Here is a 22,826-nt window from a genome sequence, read left to right as displayed (position 1 = left end):
CACCATTAGCTCCAGAGGGATCGTACACAGGATCTCACCCTCGTCGTCCGTTCCCAGAGCCGCGCCGCCGTCCCCCTCGCAGAGCCGGAAGACAGAAGCCGGGTGAGTATGAGAAGCAAGAAGACTTCGAAATCGGCGGCAGAAGACTCCGTTCTTCACTGAGGTAATGCACAGCACTGCAGCTGTGCGCCATTGCTCCCACACACCTCACATACTCCGGTCACTGTAAGGGCGCAGGGGGGGGGGGGGGGGGGGGCGCCCTGGGCAGCATATGGACCTCTTTTGGCAAAAGTACACATATATACAGTTGTGCACTGTATATATGTATGAGCCCCCGCCAAGAAAATGTATATTTAAGCGGGACAGAAGCCCGCCGTCGAGGGGGCGGGGCTTCTTCCTCAGCACTCACCTGCGCCATTTCTTCTCCACAGCTCCGCTGAGAGGAAGCTCCCCAGGCTCTCCCCTGCAGATACACGGTAGAAGAGGGAAAAAAGAGAGGGGGGGCACATAATTAGGCGCAAAAATCAATATAAACAGCAGCTACTGGGTTAACATTAAGTTACTGTGTTATTCCTGGGTTTATAGCGCTGGGGTGTGTGCTGGCATACTATCTCTCTGTCTCTCCAAAGGGCCTTGTGGGGGAATTGTCTTCAGATGAGCATTCCCTGAGTGTGTGGTGTGTCGGTACGTGTGTGTCGACATGTCTGAGGTAAAAGGCTCCCCTGAGGAGGAGATGGAGCAAATGTGTGTGTGAGGGTGTCTCCGTCGACAACGCCGACACCTGTTTGGATATGTGAAATTAAGTGCTAAGGTAAATTTATTGCACAAAAGATTAGAGAACAGACAGGGAATCTACCCATGTCTGTCCCTATGTCGCAGAGACCTTCAGAGTCTCTCAATGATCACTATCCAAAATAATAGACACTGATATCGACACGGAGTCTGACTCCAGTGTCGACTACGATAATGCAAAGTTACAGCCAAAATGGCAGGAAAGTATTCAATATATGATTATTGTAATAAAAAATGTATTGCATATCACTGATGACTCATCTGTCCTTGACACAAGGGTACACATGTTTAAGGGGAAGAAAGCTGAGGTAAATTTCCCTCCTCTCATGAAGAAAAAGAGCGGGAATCTCCAGACAAGAGACTGCAGATTCCCACAAAGAATTCTCAGGGAGTATCCTTCCCCTACTAGGGCCAGGATACGATGGGAATCTTCCCCTAGGGTGTCACGTTTGCCCAAAAGGTAGCCCTGACTTAACAGCTATCCTCAGGGATCCTGCAGATAGCGTGCACATTCTGGTACACTACTCAGACCGGCGATTATGTCGGCATGGGTTTATAGCGCTGTAGCAGCGTGGACAGATACCTTATCAGCAGAGATTGAGACCCTAGTATGTATATATATATATATATATATATATATATATGTATATATATATAGATATATATATAAAAGATGCTGTCTTAGATATATATATATAAAACATGCCCAAAGAGACATTAGTCTACTGGGTTCTAGAGTCAACGCTATGTCGATTTCTGCTTGACGTGTCCTGTGGAACATGTAATGGACAGGTGATGCCGACTTAAGAGGCATATGGAAGGTTTACCTTACAAGGGCTGAGGATTATGTGGAGAAGGGATCTCGGACCTGGTCTCCACACCTTTGGCTGGTAATTCTGATCTTTTGCCTTATATTCCCGCACAGCCTAGGAAAGCACGACATTATCAAATGCAGTCCTTTCGATCACAAAGAAACAAGAAAGTCCGAGGTGCGTCCTTTCTTGCCAGAAGCAGGGGCAGAGGAAAGAAGCTGCACAACACAGCTAGTTCCCAGGAACAGAAGTCCTCCCCGGCCTCTACAAAATCCACCGCATGTCGCTGGGGCTCCACAGGCGGAGCTAGGCCCGGTGGGGGCACGCCTTCGAAATTTCAGCCACAAGTGGGTTCACTCCCTGTTGGATCCCTGGGCAATAGATATTGTGTCTCAGGGATAGAAGCTGGACTTCGAGGAGATGCCCCCTCACCGACGGCCCTGCCGGCTTCCCCCCACGAGAGGGAAATAGTGTTAACTGCAATTCACAAATTGTATCTTCAACAGGTGGTGGTCAAGGTTCCCCTCCTTCAACAAGGAGGGGGTTATTATTCGACCATGTTGTAGTCCCGAAACCGGACGGTTCGGTCAGACCCATATTGAATTTAAAATCCCTGAACATATACCTGAAAAGGTTCAAGTTCAAGATGGAATCGCTGAGAGCGGTCGTCGCAAGCCTGGAAGGGGGGGATTTTATGGTGTCTCTGGACATAAAGGATGCATACCTTCATGTCCCCATTTATCCACCTCATCAGGCGTACCTCAGATTTGTGGTACAGGATTGTCATTACCAATTTCAGACGTTGCCGTTTGGTCTCTCCACGGCACCGAGAATATTTACCAAGGTAATGGCGGAAATGATGGTACTCCTGCGGAAGCAAGGGGTCGCAATTATCCCATACTTGGACGATCTCCTCATAAAAGCGGGATCAAGAGAGCAGTTGCTGATCAGCGTAGCACTTTCTCTGGAAGTGTAACGGCAACACGGCTGGATTCTAAATATTCCAAAGTCACAGTTGGTTCCTACGGCTCGTCTGCCTTTCCTAGGCATGATTCTAGACACAGACCAGAAAAGGGTTTATCTCCCGATAGAGAGAGCTCAGGAGCTCATGACACTGGTCAGGAACCTATTAAAACCAAAACAGGTGTCAGTGCATCACTGCACTCGAGTCCTGGGAAGGATGGTGGCATCATACGAGGCCATTCCCTTCGGCAGGTTCCATGCGAGGACCTTTCAATGGGACTTACTGGACAAGTGGTCCGGAGCACATCTTCAGATGAATCGGTTAATCACCCTATCCCCCAGGGCCAGGGTGTCTCTCCTGTGGTGGCTGCAGAGTGCTCACCTTCTCGAGGGCCGCAGATTCGGCATTCAGGACTGGGTCCTGGTGACCACGGATGCAAGCCTCCGAGGGTGGGGAGCAGTCACACAGGGAAGAAATTTCCAAGGTCTGTGGTCAAGTCAGGAGACTTGCCTTCACATCAACATCCTGGAACTAAGGGCCGTATACAACGCCCTACGTCAAGCGGAGACCCTGCTCGACCAACCGGTTCTGATTCAGTCAGACACCATCACCGCAGTGGCTCATGTAAACCGACAAGGCGGCACAAGGAGCAGGGAAGCGATGGCGGAAGCCGCCAGAATTCTTTGTTGGGCGGAAAATCACGTAAGCGCACTGTCAGCAGTGTTCATCCCGGGACACGACCTCCACCCGGGAGAGTGGGGACTTCATCAGGAAGTCTTCGCACAGACTGCATGTCGGTGGGAACTGCCACAGGTGGACATGATGGCATCCCGCCTCAACAAAAAACTACAGAGGTATTGTGCCAGGTCAAGAGACCCTCAGGCGATAGCTGTAGACGCCCTGGTGACACCGCGGGTGTTCCAGTCGGTCTATGTATTTCCTCCTCTTCCTCTCATACCCAAGGTGCTGAGAATAATAAGAAAAAGAGGAGTGAGAACGATACTCATTGTTCCAGATTGGCCACGAAGGACTTGGTATCCAGATCTGCAAGAAATGCTCACAGAGGAACAGTGGCCTCTTCCTCTAAGACAGGACTGGTTGCAACAGGGGCCCTGTCTGTTCCAAGACTTACCGCGGCTGCGTTTGACGGCATGGCGGTTGAACGCCAGATCCTAGCGCAGAAAGGCATTCCGGAGGAGGTCATTCCTACGCTGATAAAGGCTAGGAAGGACGTGACCGCTCAACATTATCACCGTATATGGCGAAAATATGTTGCTTGGTGTGAGGCCAGGAATGCCCCTACGGAGGAATTCCAGCTGGGCCGTTTCCTTCACTTCCTACAGTCAGGAGTGAATTTGGGCCTAAAATTGGGTTCCATTAAGGTCCAGATTTCGTCCCTATCCATTTTCTTTCAAAAGGAGTTGACTTCTCTACAGACGTTTGTAAAGGGAGTGCTGCATATTTAGCCCCCTTTTGTGCCTCCAGTGGCACCTTGGGATCTTAACGTGGTGTTGAGGTTTCTTGAAATCCCACTGGTTTGAACCACTCAAAACGGTGGTGTTGAAATATCTCACGTGGAAGGTGGTCATGCTGTTAGCCTTGGCTTCGGCTAGGCGTGTGTCAGAGTTGGCGGCTTTGTCACATAAAAGCCCCTATCGGGTTTTCCATGCGGATAGAGCAGAATTGCGGACCCGTCCACAATTTCTGCCGAAAGTGGTTTCATCCTTTCATATAAACCAACCTATTGTGGTGCCTGTGGCTACTACTGACTTGGAGGATTCCGAGTTGCTTGATGTGGTCAGGGCTTTGAAGGTTTATGTAGCCAGAACGGCTAGGGTCAGGAAAACAGAGTCTTTGTTTATCCTGTATGCTTCCAACAAGCTTGGTGCTCCTGCTTCAAAGCAAACTATTGCTCGCTGGATCTGTAACACGATTCAGCAGGCTCATTCTGCAACTGGATTGTCGCTGCCAAAATCAGTTGAGGCCCATTCCACTAGGAAGGTGGGCTCTTCTTGGGCGGCTGCCCGAGGGGTCTCGGCATTACAGCTTTGCCGAGCGGCTACTTGGTCAGGTTCAAACACTTTTGCAAAGTTCTACAAGTTTGATACCCTGGCTGAGGAGGACCTTGTGTTTGCTCAATCGGTGCTGCAGAGTCATCCGCACTCTCCCGCCCGTTTGGGAGCTTTGGTATAATCCCCATGGTCCTTACAGAGTCCCCAGCATCCACTAGGACGTTAGAGAAAATAAGATTTTACTTACCGGTAAATCTATTTCTCGTAGTCCGTAGTGGATGCTGGGCGCCCGTCCCAAGTGCGGACTTCTTCTGCAATGCTAATGCTTGTATATAGTTATTGCTTCAATAAGGGTTATGTTATGGTTGCATTAGGGTTGGACCTGTTGCTCTGTTGTTGTTCATACTGTTGACTGGGTATGTTTATCTCAAGTTATACGGTGTGATTGGTGCGGCTGGTATGAATCTTGCCCTGGATTACCAAAATCCTTTCCTTGTACTGTCAGCTCTTCCGGGCACAGTTTCTCTTACTGAGGTCTGGAGGAGGGACATAGAGGGAGGAGCCAGAGCACACCAGAATCTAAATTCTTTCTTAAAGTGCCCATGTCTCCTGCGGAGACCGTCTATTCCCCATGGTCCTTACGGAGTCCCCAGCATCCACTACGGACTACGAGAAATAGATTTACCGGTAAGTAAAATCTTATTCTTTCTTTCTTTCTTTCTTTCTTTCTTTCTTTCTTTCTTTCTTTCTTTCTTTCTTTCTTTCTTTCTTTCTTTCTTTCTTTCTTTCTTTCTTTCTTTCTTTCTTTCTTCAAAAAGGGGTAATCTGCCTGCCGCAATGTGTAAAAAGGGGGAATCTGCCTGCCGCAATGTGTAAAAAGGGGGATGCTGTCTGCCGCAATGTGTAACAAGGGCACGCTGTCTGCCGTAATGTGTAAAAAGTGTACACTGTCTGCCGCTATGTGTAACAAGGGCACGCTGTCTGCCGTTATGTGTAAAAAGGGTACGCTGTCTGCCGCTATGTTTAACAAGGGCACGCTGTCTGCCGTTATTTGTAAAAAGTGTACGCTGTCTGCCGCTATGTGTAACAAGGGCACGCTGTCTGCCGCTATGTGTAAAAAGGGGACGCTGTCTGCCGCTATGTGTAAAAAGGGGACGCTGTCTGCCGCTATGTGTAAAAAGTGTACGCTGTCTGCCGTTATGTGTAAAAAGGGGGACGCTGTCTGCCGTAATGTGTAAAAAGTGCACGCTGTCTGCTGTAATGTGTAAAAAGAGGAATCTGTCCGCCGTAAGGTGTAAAAGGGTCTCTACCTGGTGTAGTGGTGCTACTGTGCGGCGTAATTTGAATAATGTAGACTACTGTGCACCGTTTTATGAATTGGTATTATTTTGTGGCCACACCCATTCCCCACGAAGCCACGTCACTATGTATTTTTGCACGCGCCTACGGCGCGCACTGCCCTTATTTTGCATGCAGGGGTGGGGCTCCGATACCGTTTCTTGCACACCGTGCTAAAATGTCTAGTTACGGCACTGTTGCTAGGTATCCATTTCTCTGGCCCTGAGCAGGTCCCCCTCACCAGATCCTCTCCAGGGGTGAGGGGGTGGACTTGGATGGGATGGGGGGCCCAAAGCATTTTGTCACACCTGGGCCCACCGCTCGCTTGTTCCGCCACTGCAGTTGATGACAATTTAGAACAAGTACAGGGTAAATAAACATAGCTACATCAGCAGATGAGTCTGGAATAAGTATCAGGTGGCAGAAGACTGCTGGATTTGGTGCAGTTGAAGATTATTAAAGTAAGAAAAAGGATAAGCACATGAGGTAAGAGGGCCCTGCTCGTGAGAGCTTACATTCAAAAGGGGAGGGGTAGACAGACTGGGGTGACACAGATGGGGTACATAGAGAGCGTGGAACAGAGGGTTAGAATGAGATTTGGCTGGGTTTGGTGAAGAAGTGGGTCTTGAGACCCCTTTTTAAGTTTTGTAGAGAGGTGGAGAGTCTGAGGGGGAGAGGTAGGGAATTCCAGAGAAGTGGTGCAGCACGTGAAAAATCTTGGAGGTAGGAGTGGGAGGAGGTAATCCGTAGGCAGGAGAGTCGGCATGCATTAGCAGAGCGAAGAGGACGGGTGGGAGTGTAAAGGGAGATAAGGTCAGAGATGTAGATGGGAGAGGAGTGGGTGAGGGCTTTGTAAGTTTTACGTACATAAGTAAAAATTTTCTTTCTTTTAATGAGGTAATTAATCCCTCCAGCATTCCAGGTACCAATTTTTAAAGGTGCCATATCAGCAGAACAATTGGTTTAAAAGAAAGAAAGCACCACACTATGGGGGTCATACCGACCTGTTCGCACGGAGCGGTTTGTCACTGCGGTGTGAACGGGTCTGGAATGCGCATGCAGGGCGGCCACACTGAGCATGTGCGGTTACGTCGCGCTCAACGAAGAAAGCGGTCCCAGAGCCGACCGCAAGAAGATTGACAGAAAGAAGGCGTTCCTGGGCATCTCCAGACCGTTGCCTGCTGCTTTCGGGGAGTGGAGAAGAAAACGCTGGCGTGTCCAGGAGAACTGAGGGTGGATGTCTGACGTCAAAGCCCGGCTCCAGCACCGCTGAGATCGTCGCACAGGGTAAGTATGTCCAGGGCTAGTCTTGTTCTGTTGACAATTTTTTAGCTTAGCAGGACTGCACAAGCGATCACAGCCCTGCTAAGCTAAAATACACTCCCCCATAGGCGTGTACTAGTTGATCGCAGCAGCAGCAAAAAGTTGCTGGCTGCGATCAACTCAGAATGACCACCTATAGCTACATGAGTAACATATTGCCACCCTAAAGAGGTAATAGGTACACAGCACTCCTATCAATGGGAGGGAAGGAGGAAAGGAGGGGGAGAGGGGAGGAGAAAGGAGTCAGAAAATGAAATACAGAGACAGCAAGCAAAGACAGACCAATACTGCGCAGGGGTAGGAGACCCCTGCAAGCCAACAGGCATAATAAGGAACTTTTGGATAATAGCAACACAATATAAAAAAACAAAAAAAGACACAGAAAGGGTACAGAAGGACACCCAACACGAAGTAGAGCAATGGGCTCCAGGGAGCCGCAACAATCAGTGGGTTTCACAGTCATAAGAAAGAAAAACAATAGAAGTAAAAGCTAAAAAAGGTACTATGTGACAGGTGTAAAATGAAAACAGTCGAACCAGTACCACCAAAACATACAAAAAGGGCACATAGAAGATAACAAAGCATCAGGAACACAATGTCCAGAATGTCCAAAAAGAAGCCTATAATAATAATTGAAACAGCAGTGCAGAGCATCACAGCAATGGGTATGACGAAAGATATGGATTAGTGAAGAGACATACAATACCCCAGCCAGGCCATGATATAGAGTAGTCCATAAAAAAAAAAAAAAACAGAGAGTGGCAAGTGCAAAACAGTAGTGCAGAGTATTTCAGCAACAACAGTGACAAGTGAGAAACGATGTGTGAAAATGGTCGTGCAGGTTCTCAAGACATCAGTAAGTGGGGTAGGCCCAAAAATAGTAAAAAATGGAGGGGGGGAGGGGAGAATACGGTCAGCACATTGCAAGGTCAGTCCCGAGAGTCCATGCGAACAGAGGAAGATGCAGAATCATCAGCAGCGGCTTTGTCTTTCAAATAATAATCGGCATCCTCAGGAGAGGAAAAGTCCACAAAGGAGTCCGCTGTAAAGAGACGGAGGCGGGCCGGGAATAACAAGGTAAAACGTCGGTTCTTTTTCACCAGTCCAGCACAAATACCAGAGAAGGCCTTCCTGGCCCTGGTAATCTCAGCGGAGTAGTCTTGGAAGATAAATAGCTTGTGGCCCTCCCAGACAATGGAGTGGTTCCACCTGGAAGCCTGCCACAGCGCCTCCCGGTGAAGAAAGTTGAGGCAATGGAATATAGTCACTCTAGGGCGACCCCCAGAGTTCGCCCGGGAGGTCTGATGCGATGAGCCCGCTCCACAACTAGGTCAGCACAGGCATCAGAAATTTGAAGTAACTCCGGGAGCGTGACGGCGATGAAATGGGGCACGGCATCTCCCTTAACAGTCTCAAGCCAATCAACAATGCAAAGGTTGTGTCTGTGGGATCTGTTTTCAAGGTCGTCAACTTTGTTCAAAATCTGCAGGTGCTGTTTATAAAGGACATCATAACGCTGCTTGAGGTCTGCAACATCAGAAAAAGTCTCACCCAGCCGTATCTCATTAGAATGGACTCTCTGTGCCAGCTGCACAATACTGTTGTTAGCCTCCTTCATAGCCTGTTTGAAGGAATCCGCCTGCTCCAGCGTCTCCTTAATAGCCCTCGCTATGTCCGCATAGGAGGCTAAGGAGGTCTGTGTGTCCCCTGCAAGGACAGGTAACTGCAGCAAACGAGGAGGGGGGGGGGGGGGAGAGGATGCAGGGGAGCACCCATGCAGAGGGGAGGCAGCAGGAGATGGTAAAGGTGAAATCACAGGAGCTGCGGCAGCCATCTTGGCTTTTCGCCTCTTAGCTTCCCGTCGCTGGCACTGCTGTTTTGATGGCATTGAAGGGGGAGGAAAATTTTCCACATGGTGGATGGGACCTTCCCCCTACTCGGTGGTGGTACTGCTTCGGCAAATCAGGCCCTCAGGAGGCCCGGGAGAGGCTAGTGAGGAGCTGTCTCGCACTGCAGCCATCTCCAGTGAGGGCGTGGCCGGAAGTCGTATTAATATTTATTTAAGTAACTAATATATAAAAGAGTAGCATTATACAGTATCCTTGTCATCATGGGTTGGTAGTGGAGCAGGATTCAGCTAGATTACACAATAAGGGGTCAATCCAATTGGCTGCGATATTATCTAAGATTCATTTAGGCGGCTTCCACGCGTTAATTGTCGTAGGCAGGTTCTACCCACAGCCTCTGGTGGTGCGAAGTCAATCTGATTACCATAAATGGTAAATGCGGCGTTAACAGCTAACGTTGAACTCAGTGTGCCCCTAATGGTTGTGCTTATGTGGCCCATACATCGGACAGCTATAGGTTATCCATTCTGCCAACGTTGGTTTTGGAGATTGGTGAAATCCAATGGAAGTCCTCGATTCACCGATTCTGACCTAAAATTGATCAAGATCTCCGAGTTGGGGAATTTTACGATAGTATGGGTACCTCTGTATTTCCTATTTCATAAAAAACTCGTCAGATCCCCTCGTCGGCTGTCGGGTTCTGTATCACACGTGTGAGCCCCAGTTCACCCATTCACACTAGTCTAACTTTAACTGCAACAGAAGAAGTAATAGAGATCGCGGGGGATTACCGATGATAGGGTTCGCAGGGACAGCTGATCCGGAATTTTAGCAATCACCATTGCTACTCGCAGCGAGTTGGATACTACATTAGTACTGAGTAGGCCCTATGGGGGTCATTCCGAGTTGTTCGCTCGTTGCCGATTTTCGCAACGGAGCGATTAAGGCGAAAATGCGCATGGTACGCAGTACGCATGCGCTAAGTATTTTAGCTCAAAACTTAGTAGATTTACTCACGGCAGAACGAAGATTTTTCATCGTTGAAGTGATCGGAGTGTGATTGACAGGAAGTGGATGTTTCTGGACGGAAACTGACCGTTTTCTGGGAGTGTGCGGAAAAACGCAGGCGTGCCAGGATAAAACGCGGGAGTGTCTGGAGAAACGGGGGAGTGGCTGCCCGAACGCAGGGCGTGTTTGTGACGTCAAACCAGGAACGAAACGGGCGGAGCTGATCGCAGTGTAGGAGTAAGTCTCGAGCTACTCAGAAACTGCTAAGAAATTTCTATTCGCAATTCTGCTAATCTTTCGTTCGCAATTCTGCTAAGCTAAGATACACTCCCAGAGGGCGGCGGCTTAGCGTGTGCAATGCTGCTAAAAGCAGCTAGCGAGCGAACAACTCTGATTGAGGGCCTATGTCCGTAATTGTATAGTGCTGCGGAGTATGCTGGCCGATAGATGCTAATAATAATAACTGTAATCATATCAATGACATCAATTGATGTAATTATTAGTAGAGGAGAGTGGTTGTTCTAGGTGGATTTATCTGATCTCTGTTTTTGGGGAGAGATATGAATTTTACTGTTTTGAAGTTAAATGGACAAATGTCGTACTGGGGATTTTTTTATGCGAATATAAGGGTGATCCTGATGGATCCGTAACACTTCCATTCATTCATCCTGTGTTTAGTAGCTGCCTGCATGCATTGTGTCCCTAGGGAGTACTTTAAAAATGTGCCAAAAACTTTTCATTGTTTCATTTAGAGAGTGTCAGTAATTAAATATTCTACAGTATGTAATTCCGTATGTGTGTACAGATGTATCCTCATACATCATTGCTACAGTTGCGCCAAACAGTCTCTCTTGGTGCGCCAGGTCCCACGAGGCTCTGCTAGCGTCAGGCGTCATCTTAGTTACAATGCAATGCGGCAATGATGCACCAGGAGATTGCACTGATTTATTCGATACTGTATGTGATGCTTGTATATCTGTGTGTGACTGAAGGTGCATACACACTTACAGAGAAAATGAGCGACGTTGCTCATTTCCACCCTTCCTGAGCGACGTCGCTCATTTTCTCGGCAAGTGTGTATGCCGCTGCCGGCCAGCGATGCGCGAGTCGTTAACGACCCTCGTTGTCGGCCATGTAGGCAGTTCAATCTGGACTGTCGTCCAACAGCTGCCTGCACAGCACATCGCCTAATGTGTACCCACCTTGAGTCTCTGAATCTGTATAGGAAGTGCTACAATGTAGCATCCGCAGCTCTTTTCCAACACAAGCTGTTCTGCTGCGTATACGGTCTCAGTCACACACAATATACAGTACAAGTGTCATATATAAAATAACTAGGCACAGTCTGCTGATGCGCACTAGTCGAATTAAAAAAAAAAAAAAAGACTACCATCGTTAGCAGAGCTGCACAGGACCTGGCGACTCATTCACGCAAGGCATCTCGTGCTGCGTGGCGTATTGAGACTAGAGGTATGAGGACACATCTGTATGTGTCAATGTTTAATGGCAATAATTACAAATCTCTGCTGTTTCTGTTATTGACACCGCGTCTCGTTATTACCTGCCAGGCTGCTACGATATTGACCATACAACTAGATGAAACATACTGTAAATTGCATAGTGAATATTTTTTTTTATACATTTAACTGCAGGTTCCACTAATCAGACAGAGAAGAAAAGGCGACGGAGAGCCAATTGTCCGAGGGATGAGGAGCAGCTGGCAAAAGTAGACACATACCGAAAATTTACACAGGTACAATGATTTTCATTAGGGAATTCTGTTATAAACCACTGGAACTGTTGTCTCTAGCTCTGTCTGTAGGTTTTTTTTATTTTTAGGGGGCAATTTATCAAACCTTCTGAGGAAGACTAGTAGAAAAGAGGGCACGGTATTTATTCTCCCTCCAGTGGTGTCGTGGACACCCCAAGAGGGAGAATATTTGGTGCTATACCGGTGGTTGGGATTCCGGCGCCGGTATGCAGAGCCATAACAGCCAATCACATTCTAGATATCATTTATAGTGTTTACTAGATAAGTGAAAGCTAGAATCTTATTGATTGCTACAAATAACTGACTTATGAACATGCTCTCTTTAGTAGGTTTGATAAATCTCCCCCACTGTCTTTACTCCCTTCCCCACATAGGATGTATGTGTAGAGATGTGTGCTGTGTTGGGACTCTCAGGAAGTGACATCACCATACATGCCGACATTATAGGCTGCCTCCTCCAGGGGGAGACAGCCATGACGGCAAAGTGGGGGGCGCGGCCGCAGCATGAGGGGGCGTGGCTTGGTGCAGTGACACCAAATGGGGGCGGGCCCAGGTAGTGGCAGCAGAATCACGTCATTGCTGCCCCACCCCCGCTACACATTGCCGAGATTACCGTCTGTTCCTCGCGAATCGTGTCATCGCACTCCCCGCCAGACAACGCCCAGCTCCGGGGGACTTCCGGGGACTCAGTTAGAGGGGTCCAGCCAGGAGACTTGCGCATTCTTCCCGGAGGCCGGGAGCGCCACCCGATTTTCAGGAGCCTTCCGGGAGAGTAGGCAAGTATGCATCACTGACACTGGTGGGAGGGGCCAGAGTTCATACCAACTGTCATTAACTGCCAACATGATGACCTCATTGGTTTTTATTAGCACTTGATCCGGGCATGCCCGGCCCGCCCCCCCAAACCGGCGGCCCAATGCCGCCGGCCCGCCCCCTTCTGCCCAGCGACCGCCTCTGCCTGTCAGTCAGGCCTGTCAAACACTTAACCTTATGGACCATGGAAGTGCGCAGAAAAATCGGCAAAGACCTCTGAGCATTATCGATGGCAGTGTTTTGAATCCCATCGCCGACTATTGAATCCCCCATTTTCAGCATATTTCTGGGGATCTCTAATAAATGTGTAATTTAGAGTCACCAACTTTATAGGTCGTTACAACGGTGGGCAATGTGGGTGTGTGGCTTAGCATAGGGGGGCGGAGAGGGGGCGTGACACGGGAAAAGACGCTTTGGGTACGGGTGTGGCTGCATGTTTGCGTCATCGTAGCCACGTTCTCAGCTGTACAATGTCGAGATTACTGACTCTGTACAGCTGGGGGGCGTGGCTATGATGATGTGATTCAGCGCGATTCACGTCATCAGCTACCTGGTTCGCCCACTTTACTCTTTAAGTCGGCGGTTGGGTGGCGGGGGTAGTGGAGTTGTGGGTGGGTCCTGGAGACGTGCCCACTTTCCCATGTGGGAAGGGGCTGGGTGTGCCACATGAGTTTTGGCAGTCTCCTGGAAGTTCCGGTAGAGTAGTCAAGTACGGTGTCATTATTTTCTGAGCAGGTGACGTTTTCTATGGTGTTACCTAAGAACTACAGATGTGTCCTCTTACATCTTTGCTCCGTGCGCTACAAGTGGCGTTACACATAATGCTTGAGTGCCGTGTAACTTGGTAGCGCCGGACATCTGTTTTTTTTGCATTTTTTTCTCACGAAAATGCATCTCAGATGCACAGTAATGTAATAGGACGCACGTGCAACTTCTTCTGGTTAAATCTGTGTGTGACGGCAATTGTATTTGCATACCAAATGCCATGGTACAGTGTTTTGAGTGTTCTAAGAAGCATTTTCGTGGAAAAAAAAACCCACAAAAAAAAGACGCTCTGCGCCACAGATTCCAGCCACAGCATGGCGGTGCGACTTCAAGGGCTGTTTAGCGTAAATGCAGCGAGGATGTGTATATATATATATATATATATATATATATATATAGGGTTCTGGATGGAACGGCACTCAGAGGCTTTTTTAAATGCAGCAAGCGTGTATTAAAATTCAATAATACATCAATTCAGTGTATCGATACACTGAATTGATGTATTATTGAATTTTAATACACGCTTGCTGCATTTTAAAAAAGCCTCTGAGTGCCGTTCCATCCAGAACCCTATACCAGCGGCAAACACCGCATCGGATCAGGACACCGGGGTAATTGAACTTTTTATTGAGTGCCGGACCCAGCTTTATATATATCTATATATATATATATATATATATATATATACATACATACATCAGCCTGGATCAAATGTGGCCACTAATTTGCAGTGCAATCAATATTTTTTTGGCCAGTAAAACTTTGGTTTGGCTACCGTGGCTAATCTCCTGGTTTGATATTACAGTTTTAATTGCTCCATTGTGCCATATTCCAATATTTTCTTTTTCAAGAGCAAATATTACTTTGAGTTCGACTTTTGAGTTTTCATGCGGAGAGGTAAAAACAAGCTGTATAATGACGCTATACGAGCTTGAACTGTGCTAATTCTGTCTAAAGTTTTAGGTTGTCCATTGTTTTGAAGTGGGTGGAGTTAGATCAACCTGTAGCCAACGAGATCATCGGATTGGTCAGAGCAGCTGGAGTTGGGTTATAAGGGAGAGAGTGACCCGTTCATTCATGTGACTGCATGAGGTCAGGGATGCATTTGATGAACAGTGTATTCGTGTGAGGAAGGCAGTGGAGGCAGCAGGAAGCCACAGAGTGAGAGTTATATAATGAAAGGAGCAGGGTCCCCAGCAGCACAGAGTATATCAGGAGATGAGTGATGTGTTAGTGAGGGCAGGGCTGCATGTGACCGGGGCAATGACATGATGTGAGGAGAGGAATGGAGGCAGCAGGGAGCCACAGCCCAAGCGTTATATAGTGGGAAGAGCAGGGTCCCCAGCAGCACAGAGTATATCAGGAGTTGAGTGATGTGTTAGTGAGGGCAGGGATGCATGTGACAGGGGCAATGGCATGATGTGAGGAGGGGAATGGAGGAAGCAGGGAGCCACAGCCCGAGCATTATATAGTGGGGAGAGCAGGGTCCCCAGCAGCACAGAGTATATCAGGAGTTGAGTGATGTGTCAGTGAGGACAGGGCTGCATGTAACAGTGGCAGTGACATGATGTGAGGAGGGAAATGGAGGCAGCAGGAAGCCACAGCCCAAGCGTTATATAGTAGGAAGAGCAGGGTCCCCAGCAGCACATAGTTTATCAGAAAATAAGTGAAGTGTGAGGACAGGGCAGTGACATGATGTGACGAGGGGAATGGAGCCAGAAGCCACAGCCTGAAAGTTAGGTAAAGGAAGTAGCAGAGTCTCCCAACATCACCGAGTAGCAAGATTGTGTTATTAAAGTGTTACAAAGTGCATACACATAACTTGTTTATATGCAGTGTCCACCTCGCACAGCATGTACTGTATGTTTGCACTGACACACTAAACAATAAATTGCTCTGTAAGATGTAATAAAACCATTATACAAAGCAAGAGCATAGTAAGCCGCTGATGTCTCCTTACAGTTCTATGGCTGATACAGTATCACAAACCGTGCAGCTGAAATGTAACTAATTGCTGTCATGTATCCAGACGCTTCTCATTGTCTTTGCCCTGTAGCTTGTGAACACCTTGGTGCTATGGCGCTTTCATGTTTCCTGCGAGAGTAGAACAATGAACTCCGTAAATCGTTGTCACATGGGACCTTATATTCAGTCTGTCCAATCACAACGCAAAATCTGATCCATGAACCGTAGAACAAATGTGCCGACTGAATCTGTATCCACGAACTCCTCGTCTTGTATGTCTACATAAGTCTTAGCAGGAGTGCTCCAGGGAGATTCCACCGTCATAGCAGTCACTAGACTTTGCAGATATGAGAAATACTTTGATATATATTTAAAACGGTTACAAATAAAAATCTGAAAATATTTTATGCCCACTAGATTTTAATATAAAAAAATAGTATTACAGATGTGTCCTCATACATCATGGCTGCGGTTGCTCCAAACGGCCCCTCTCGGCGCCAGGACGACTTGTGAGAATCTCCAAGCGTCGAGTATCTTTTTTTGCCTGAAATGTGTCACCAGGAGACTGTGCTAATTAATTTAATGTGACACGTGTATATTTATGTGCGACCGAGTGTCCGAATCTGCATGCGAAGTGCTATGATGCAGCGGCCGTGGCTTTTTTCCAATACAAGTTCCGTTGCACTCCGTATACAGACTCGGTTACACACAGATATACAAGTGCCGCATATTAAATTAAGATGCATTTTCAGCCAAAAAGACGCCCAGTGCTAGCAAAGTTGCACCAGACCTGACAGCTCACTCGCACCCGGCATCTCACGCTGCGTGGCTTATTGAGGCTAGATGTATGAGCTCCACATCCGTACTTATGCTACTAATATTTAATCCAGAAGCGGCAGTGTTCCTTCTCTGTATGTACAGTAATCTCCAACCATATCTGTTCTCTATGTATGGATAACAAACGTACCACTTATTTCATTCTGCATACTGGGTGCAATTCTCAGTGCATGTTGTTATTCTGCATTTCTGTCACTTGTACAGTACCACTTTCCTTTTCCTATATAAAGGTTTTAACCCTTAACGATGATCGTAGCTGTGCAAAATTTGATCGTAGCTGTGCAAAACTTTGCACGGCTACGATCTGTTACTCAGACATGCGGGGGGGTTGCCCAGCACAGGGAGCTACTCGTTGCTTCGCGGGTAACATCGGCTGCGTGTGACGTCACGCAGTCGCCGCGGCCAGGGCCGGCTCCGGGGCTTGTGGCGCCCCGGGCGGCTTTAGGGGGCGTGGCTTTGTACAGGGGGCGTGGTCATTTACGCCCCCTGTACAGCTGAATTGATGTGCGGTGCGCGATGACGTCATCGCGCACCGCACAGCAAAGGTCCTCTCCACGAAGGGAAACTAGACGCGTACGCGTCTAGTTTTCCTTCCCAGCAGTAGCGGCCGGGGGCAGCGGGCAGCGGGCAGCAGGGGGCACACACCAGTAGCGGATCTTGCCCTGGTGCGGCGCCCTCCGGAGGGCGCCCTGCGCCCTCCGGAAGGCGGCGCCCCGGGCAAAAGTACTGCTTGCCCGTGGCAAGATCCGCTACTGGCCGCGGCCCGCCCCCCGCACGGTCCGGGCACGCCTGTATTGCCCGGACTCTGCCCCTAAAATGATGCCCAAACGCCGCCGACCCGCCCCCTTCCGCGACTGCCTCTGCCTGTCAATCAGGCAGAGGTGATCGCAGGGCTCAGATGGCTGTCGGCTGTCTGGCATGTGCCGGCGCACTGAGGCGGCAGGGCATGCGCAGTTCAGACCTGATCGGCTGCTGTGGGAAAACTGAATTAGGAACTATATCTACAGTGTAAAAGCTGCACATTATTACTAAACAAATGATGAATACCCAGAATGATCCATTACAGATTACTCCAGCGTTCTTATTGGGTGTCCTAGCGATCACTGTTATTTTTGTTGTCCGCTGTGTAACAGTAGCTGATTTTTATTAAAGTATATATACTGGATGATAGATAATGAGTGGGAAAGATTATATTCTCCCCGTTCTTGCGTGGGTTTCCTTCGGGTACTCCGGTTTCTTCCCACAACCCAAAAATATACTGGTAGGTTAATTAACTTCCAACAAAAATAAATAACCCTAGTGTGAATGTGTGTGCGTGTACATGTGATAGGAAATATAGATTGTCAGCTCCACTGGGGCAGGGACTGATGTGAATGGCTGAATATTCTCTGTACAGCGCTGCAGAATATGTGTGCGCTATATAAATAACTGGTAATAAATAATAAATAAATAAAAACTGGAATTGTGCTAAAAACTTTTAGGTGCTCTGCAATTCTCAATCTGTTCTCATTTATGTATTGACTATGCCTACTGCTACCTCCCAACATCAGAAGATGTTAAATCAGGACACAACCAAATGGGAGCATAGCTATATCCCATTAGGGGTACTGCCTAGCCCCCTTCCCTTCCCCAAGAAAAATACCTTAATTCTCATACACAGTGGGGGTCATTCCGAGTTGATCGCTCGCTAGCTGCTTTTAGCAGCGTTGCACACGCTAGGCCGCCGCCCTCTGGGAGTGTATCTTAGCTTAGCAGAATTGCGAATGAAAGATTAGCAGAATTGCGAATAGAAATTCTTAGCAGTTTCTGAGTATCTTCAGACTTACTCCTACACTGCGATCAGCTCAGGCCGTTTCGTTCCTGGTTTGACGTCACAAACACGCCCTGCGTTCGGCCAGCCACTCCCCCGTTTCTCCAGACACTCCCGCGTTTTTTGCTGGCACGCCTGCGTTTTTCCGCACACTCCCAGAAAACGGTCAGTTCCCACCCAGAAACACCCACTTCCTGTCAGTCACACTCCGATCACTTCAACGATGGAAATTCTCCATTCGGACGTGAGTAAATCTACGTTTTGAGCAAAAATACTTAGCGCGTACCATGCGCATTTTCGCCTTAATAGCTCCGTTGCGAAAATCGGCAACGAGCGAACAACTCGGAATGACCCCCATTGAAAGGGCAATGTAACCAATTTGGGAGTTGTGATAATCCGGACTGTGTGACAGCCCCCTAAAATAAGTACTGTCCCACCTAAACTAGGACAATTGGGAGGTATGTTATACTCAACCTCACCATCCCACTATAATCAGGTGAAAAGCCAGTCTCCACTGTGAATGTGAAAGCAAAAGTTGATATTAGACTGTATTAATCTTATTTACAGTTTCTCTAACGTCCTAGTGGATGCTGGGAACTCCGTAAGGACCATGGGGAATAGCGGGCTCCGAAGGAGGCTGGGCACTCTAGAAAGATCTTCGACTACCTGGTGTGCACTGGCTCCTCCCACTATGACCCTCCTCCAAGCCTCAGTTAGATTTCGTGCCCGGCCGAGGTTGGATGCACACTAGGGGCTCTCCTGAGCTCTTAGAAAGTTATAGTCTTAGAATTTGTTTTTTTCAGTGAGACCTGCTGGCAACAGGCTCACTGCAGCGAGGGACTAAGGGGAGAAGAAGCGAACTCGCCTGCTTGCAGCCGGATTGGGCTTCTTAGGCTACTGTACACCATTAGCTCCAGAGGGATCGACCGCAGGCCCAGCCTTGATGTTCGGTCCCGGAGCCGCGCCGCCGTCCCCCTTACAGAGCCAGAAGCAGGAAGATGGTCTGGAAAATCGGCGGCATGAAGACATCCTGTCTTCACCAAGGTAGCGCACAGCACTGCAGCTGTGCGCCATTGCTCCTCATACACACTTCACACTCCGGTCACTGAGGGTGCAGGGCGCTGGGGGGGGGGCGCCCTGAGGCAGCAATAAAAACACCTTGGCTGGCTAAAATACCTCAATATATAGCCCCTGGGGCTATATATGAGGTAAATACCCCTGCCAGAATCCCAAAAAAAGCGGGAGAATAGGCCGCGAAAAAGGGGCGGAGCCTATCTCCTCAGCACACTGGCGCCATTTTTCCCTCACAGCTCGGCTGGAAGGAAGCTCCCTGGCTCTTCCCTGCATTTCTACAGTACAGTAAGAGGGAAAAGAGAGGGGGGGCACTAAATTGGCACTGTATACAGTATAAGCAGCTATTAGGGACATAACTCAGTTAGTCCCTATATATATATAGCGCTCTGGTGTGTGCTGGCATACTCTTACTCTGTCCCCCCAAAGGGCTTTTGTGGGTCCTGTCCTCTATTTGAGCATTCCCTGTGTGTGTGGAGTGTGTCGGTACGGCTGTGTCGACATGTTTGAGGAGGATAATGATGTGGAGGGGGAGCAGATGCCTTTAGCAGAGATGTCACCCCCTGCGGGGCAGACACCTGAGTGGATGGTATTATGGCAAGAAATGAGTGCACGTATAGACTCCTTACATAAAAAATTTGACGACATGCCGACTGTGGGACAGCCGAGTCTTCAGCTCGTGCCTGTCCAAGGGTCTCAAAAGTCATCGGGGGCTCTAAAACGCCCGTTATCTCAGGTGGCACAAGTAGATGTCGACACGGATACTGACGCCAGTGTCGACGACGATGAGTCAAATTTAATGCCCGTTAAGGCCATTCGCTGCATGATTGAGGCAATGAAAGAAGTGTTAAATATTTCTGATTTACATCCAGGTACCACAAAAAAGGGTATTATGTTTGGGGAGAAAAAACTACCTGTAGTTTTTCCCCCGTCAGATGAATTAAATGAAGTGTGTGAAGAAGCGTGGGCTTCCCCTGATAAGAAATTGGTGATTCCTAAGAAATTACTAATGGCGTTCCCTTTCCCGCCAGAGGATAGGTTACGTTGGGAAACACCCCCGAGGGTGGATAAAGCGCTCACACGTTTGTCAAAAAAGGTGGCACTACCGTCCCAGGATACGGCCGCCCTTAAGGAACCTGCTGATAGAAGGCAGGAGGCGATCCTGAAGTCTGTATATACACACTCAGGCATTATACTCAGACCAGCAATTGCGTCAGCTTGGATGTGCAGTGCTGCCGCTGCATGGTCAGATAACCTGTCAGAAAACATTGACACACTAGACAGAGACACGATCCTGTTAACAATTGACCATATAAAAGACTCAGTCTTATACATGAGAGATGCACAGAGGGAAATCTGCCGGCTGGCATCTAAAGTAAGTGCACTATCTATCTCTGCTAGGAGATGCTTATGGACTCGCCAGTGGACTGGAGATGCAGATTCCAAAAGGCACATGGAAGTTTTGCCTTATAAAGGGGAGGAATTATTTGGGGATGGTCTCTCCGACCTAGTTTCCACAGCAACGTCTGGGAAATCAGCATTTTTACCCCATGTCCCTCACAGCCTAAGAAGGCGCCATTTTATCAGGTTCAGTCCTTTCGATCCCAGAAAAATAAGCGGGGAAAAGGAGGGTCTTTTCTGTCAAGAGGCAGAGGCAGGGGAAAAAGGCTGCAGCAAACAGCAGGTTCCCAGGAACAAAAGTCCTCCCCCGCTTCCTCTTCCAAGTCCGCCGCATGACGGTGGGGCTTCACAAGCGGAGCCAGGTACGGTGGGGGCCCGCCTCAGGAATTTCAGCGATCAGTGGGTTCGCTCACAGGTGGATCCCTGGATCCTTCAAATAGTATCTCAGGGATACAGGCTGGAATTCGAGGCGATTCCACCCCGCCGTTTCCTAAAATCCGCCTTGCCGATTGCTCCCTCAGACAGGGAGGCAGTGCTAGCGGCAATTCACAAGCTGTATTCCCAGCAGGTGATAATCAAGGTACCCCTACTTCAACAAGGCCGGGGTTACTATTCCACACTATTTGTGGTACCGAAACCGGACGGTTCGGTGAGACCCATTCTAAATTTGAAGTCCTTGAACACATACATAAAAAAATTCAAGTTCAAGATGGAATCGCTCAGGGCGGTTATTGCAAGCCTGGACGAGGGGGATTACATGGTATCCCTGGACATCAAGGATGCTTACCTGCATGTCCCCATTTACAATTCTCACCAGGAGTACCTCAGATTTGTGGTACAGGATTGCCATTACCAATTCCAGACGCTGCCGTTTGGACTCTCCACGGCACCGAGGGTATTTACCAAGGTTATGGCGGAAATGATGATACTCCTTCGAAAAAAGGGAGTTTTAATTATCCCATACTTGGACGATCTCCTAATAAAGGCACGATCCAAGGAACAGTTGTTAGTGGGAGTAGCACTATCTCAGGAAGTGCTGAGCCAGCACGGTTGGATTCTGAATATCCCAAAGTCACAGCTGGTCCCCACGACACGTCTAATGTTCCTGGGAATGATTCTGGACACGGCCCAGAAAAAAGTGTTTCTCCCGGAGGAGAAAGCCAGGGAGTTGTCTTCTCTAGTCAGAGACCTCCTAAAACCAAAACAGGTATCGGTGCATCACAGCACGCGGGTCCTGGGAAAGATGGTAGCTTCTTACGAAGCAATTCCATTCGGCAGGTTCCATGCCAGAATCTTTCAGTGGAACCTGTTGGACAAGTGGTCCGGATCGCATCTTCAGATGCATCGTTTAATAACCCTGTCTCCACGAACCAGGGTGTCTCTTCTGTGGTGGCTGAACAGTGCTCATCTTCTGGAGGGCCGCAGATTCGGCATACAGGACTGGGTCCTGGTGACCACGGATGCCAGCCTACGAGGCTGGGGGGCAGTCACAAAGGGAAGAAATTTCCAGGGACTATGGTCAAGTCAGGAGACTGCCCTTCACATAAATATTCTGGAACTAAGGGCCATTTACAATGCCCTAAGTCAAGCAAAATCCCTGCTCCTACACCAGCCGGTGCTGATCCAGTCAGACAACATCACGGCAGTCGCCCATGTGAATCGACAGGGCGGCACAAGAAGCAGGACGGCGATGGCAGAAGCCACAAAAATTCTCCGATGGGCGGAGAATCATGTACTAGCACTGTCAGCAGTGTTCATCCCGGGAGTGGACAACTGGGAAGCAGACTTTCTCAGCAGGCACGACCTCCACCCGGGAGAGTGGGGACTTCATCCAGAAGTCTTCCAAATGATTGTAAATCAATGGGGTCGTCCACAGGTGGACATGATGGCGTCCCGCATAAACAAAAAACTAGAGAAGTATTGCGCCAGGTCAAGAGACCCTCAGGCGATAGCGGTGGACGCCCTAGTGACACCGTGGGTGTACCGGTCAGTGTATGTGTTCCCTCCTCTACCTCTCATACCAAAGGTACTGAGAATAATAAGAAAGCGAGGAGTAAACACAATTCTCGTGGTTCCGGATTGGCCAAGAAGAGCGTGGTACCCGGAACTTCAAGAGATGATCTCAGAGGACCCTTGGTTTCTGCCGCTCAGACAGGACCTGCTACAGCAGGGCCCCTGTCTGTTCCAAGACTTACCGCGGCTGCGTTTGACGGCATGGCGGTTGAACGCCGGATCCTGAAGGAAAAGGGCATTCCGGAGGAAGTCATTCCTACGCTTATTAAAGCCAGGAAAGATGT

General features: G+C 48.7%; 1 protein-coding gene across 2 annotated transcripts in view; it reads left to right on the top strand.

Moving 5' to 3' along the window:
- Nucleotides 1–22,826, top strand: part of RAB27B (RAB27B, member RAS oncogene family) — a 450,874-nt gene that overhangs the window by 228,845 nt on the left and 199,203 nt on the right. Inside the window, exon 2 of one of the 2 annotated variants that reach the window (XM_063959910.1) lies at nt 11,749–11,849. The exons of the other annotated variant lie outside the window; for it this stretch is intronic. The gene's annotated coding sequence lies outside the window, so the exon portion shown is untranslated. The remainder of the gene's footprint in view (nt 1–11,748; nt 11,850–22,826) is intronic. 2 annotated transcript variants of the gene reach the window in all.

This window comes from Pseudophryne corroboree, chromosome 1 (genome assembly GCF_028390025.1).
Source record: "Pseudophryne corroboree isolate aPseCor3 chromosome 1, aPseCor3.hap2, whole genome shotgun sequence".
Taxonomy (NCBI): Eukaryota; Metazoa; Chordata; class Amphibia; order Anura; family Myobatrachidae; genus Pseudophryne; species Pseudophryne corroboree.
The sequence above is the reverse complement of the archived record's forward strand: the minus strand, read 5'-3'. Positions and strand labels throughout refer to the sequence as shown.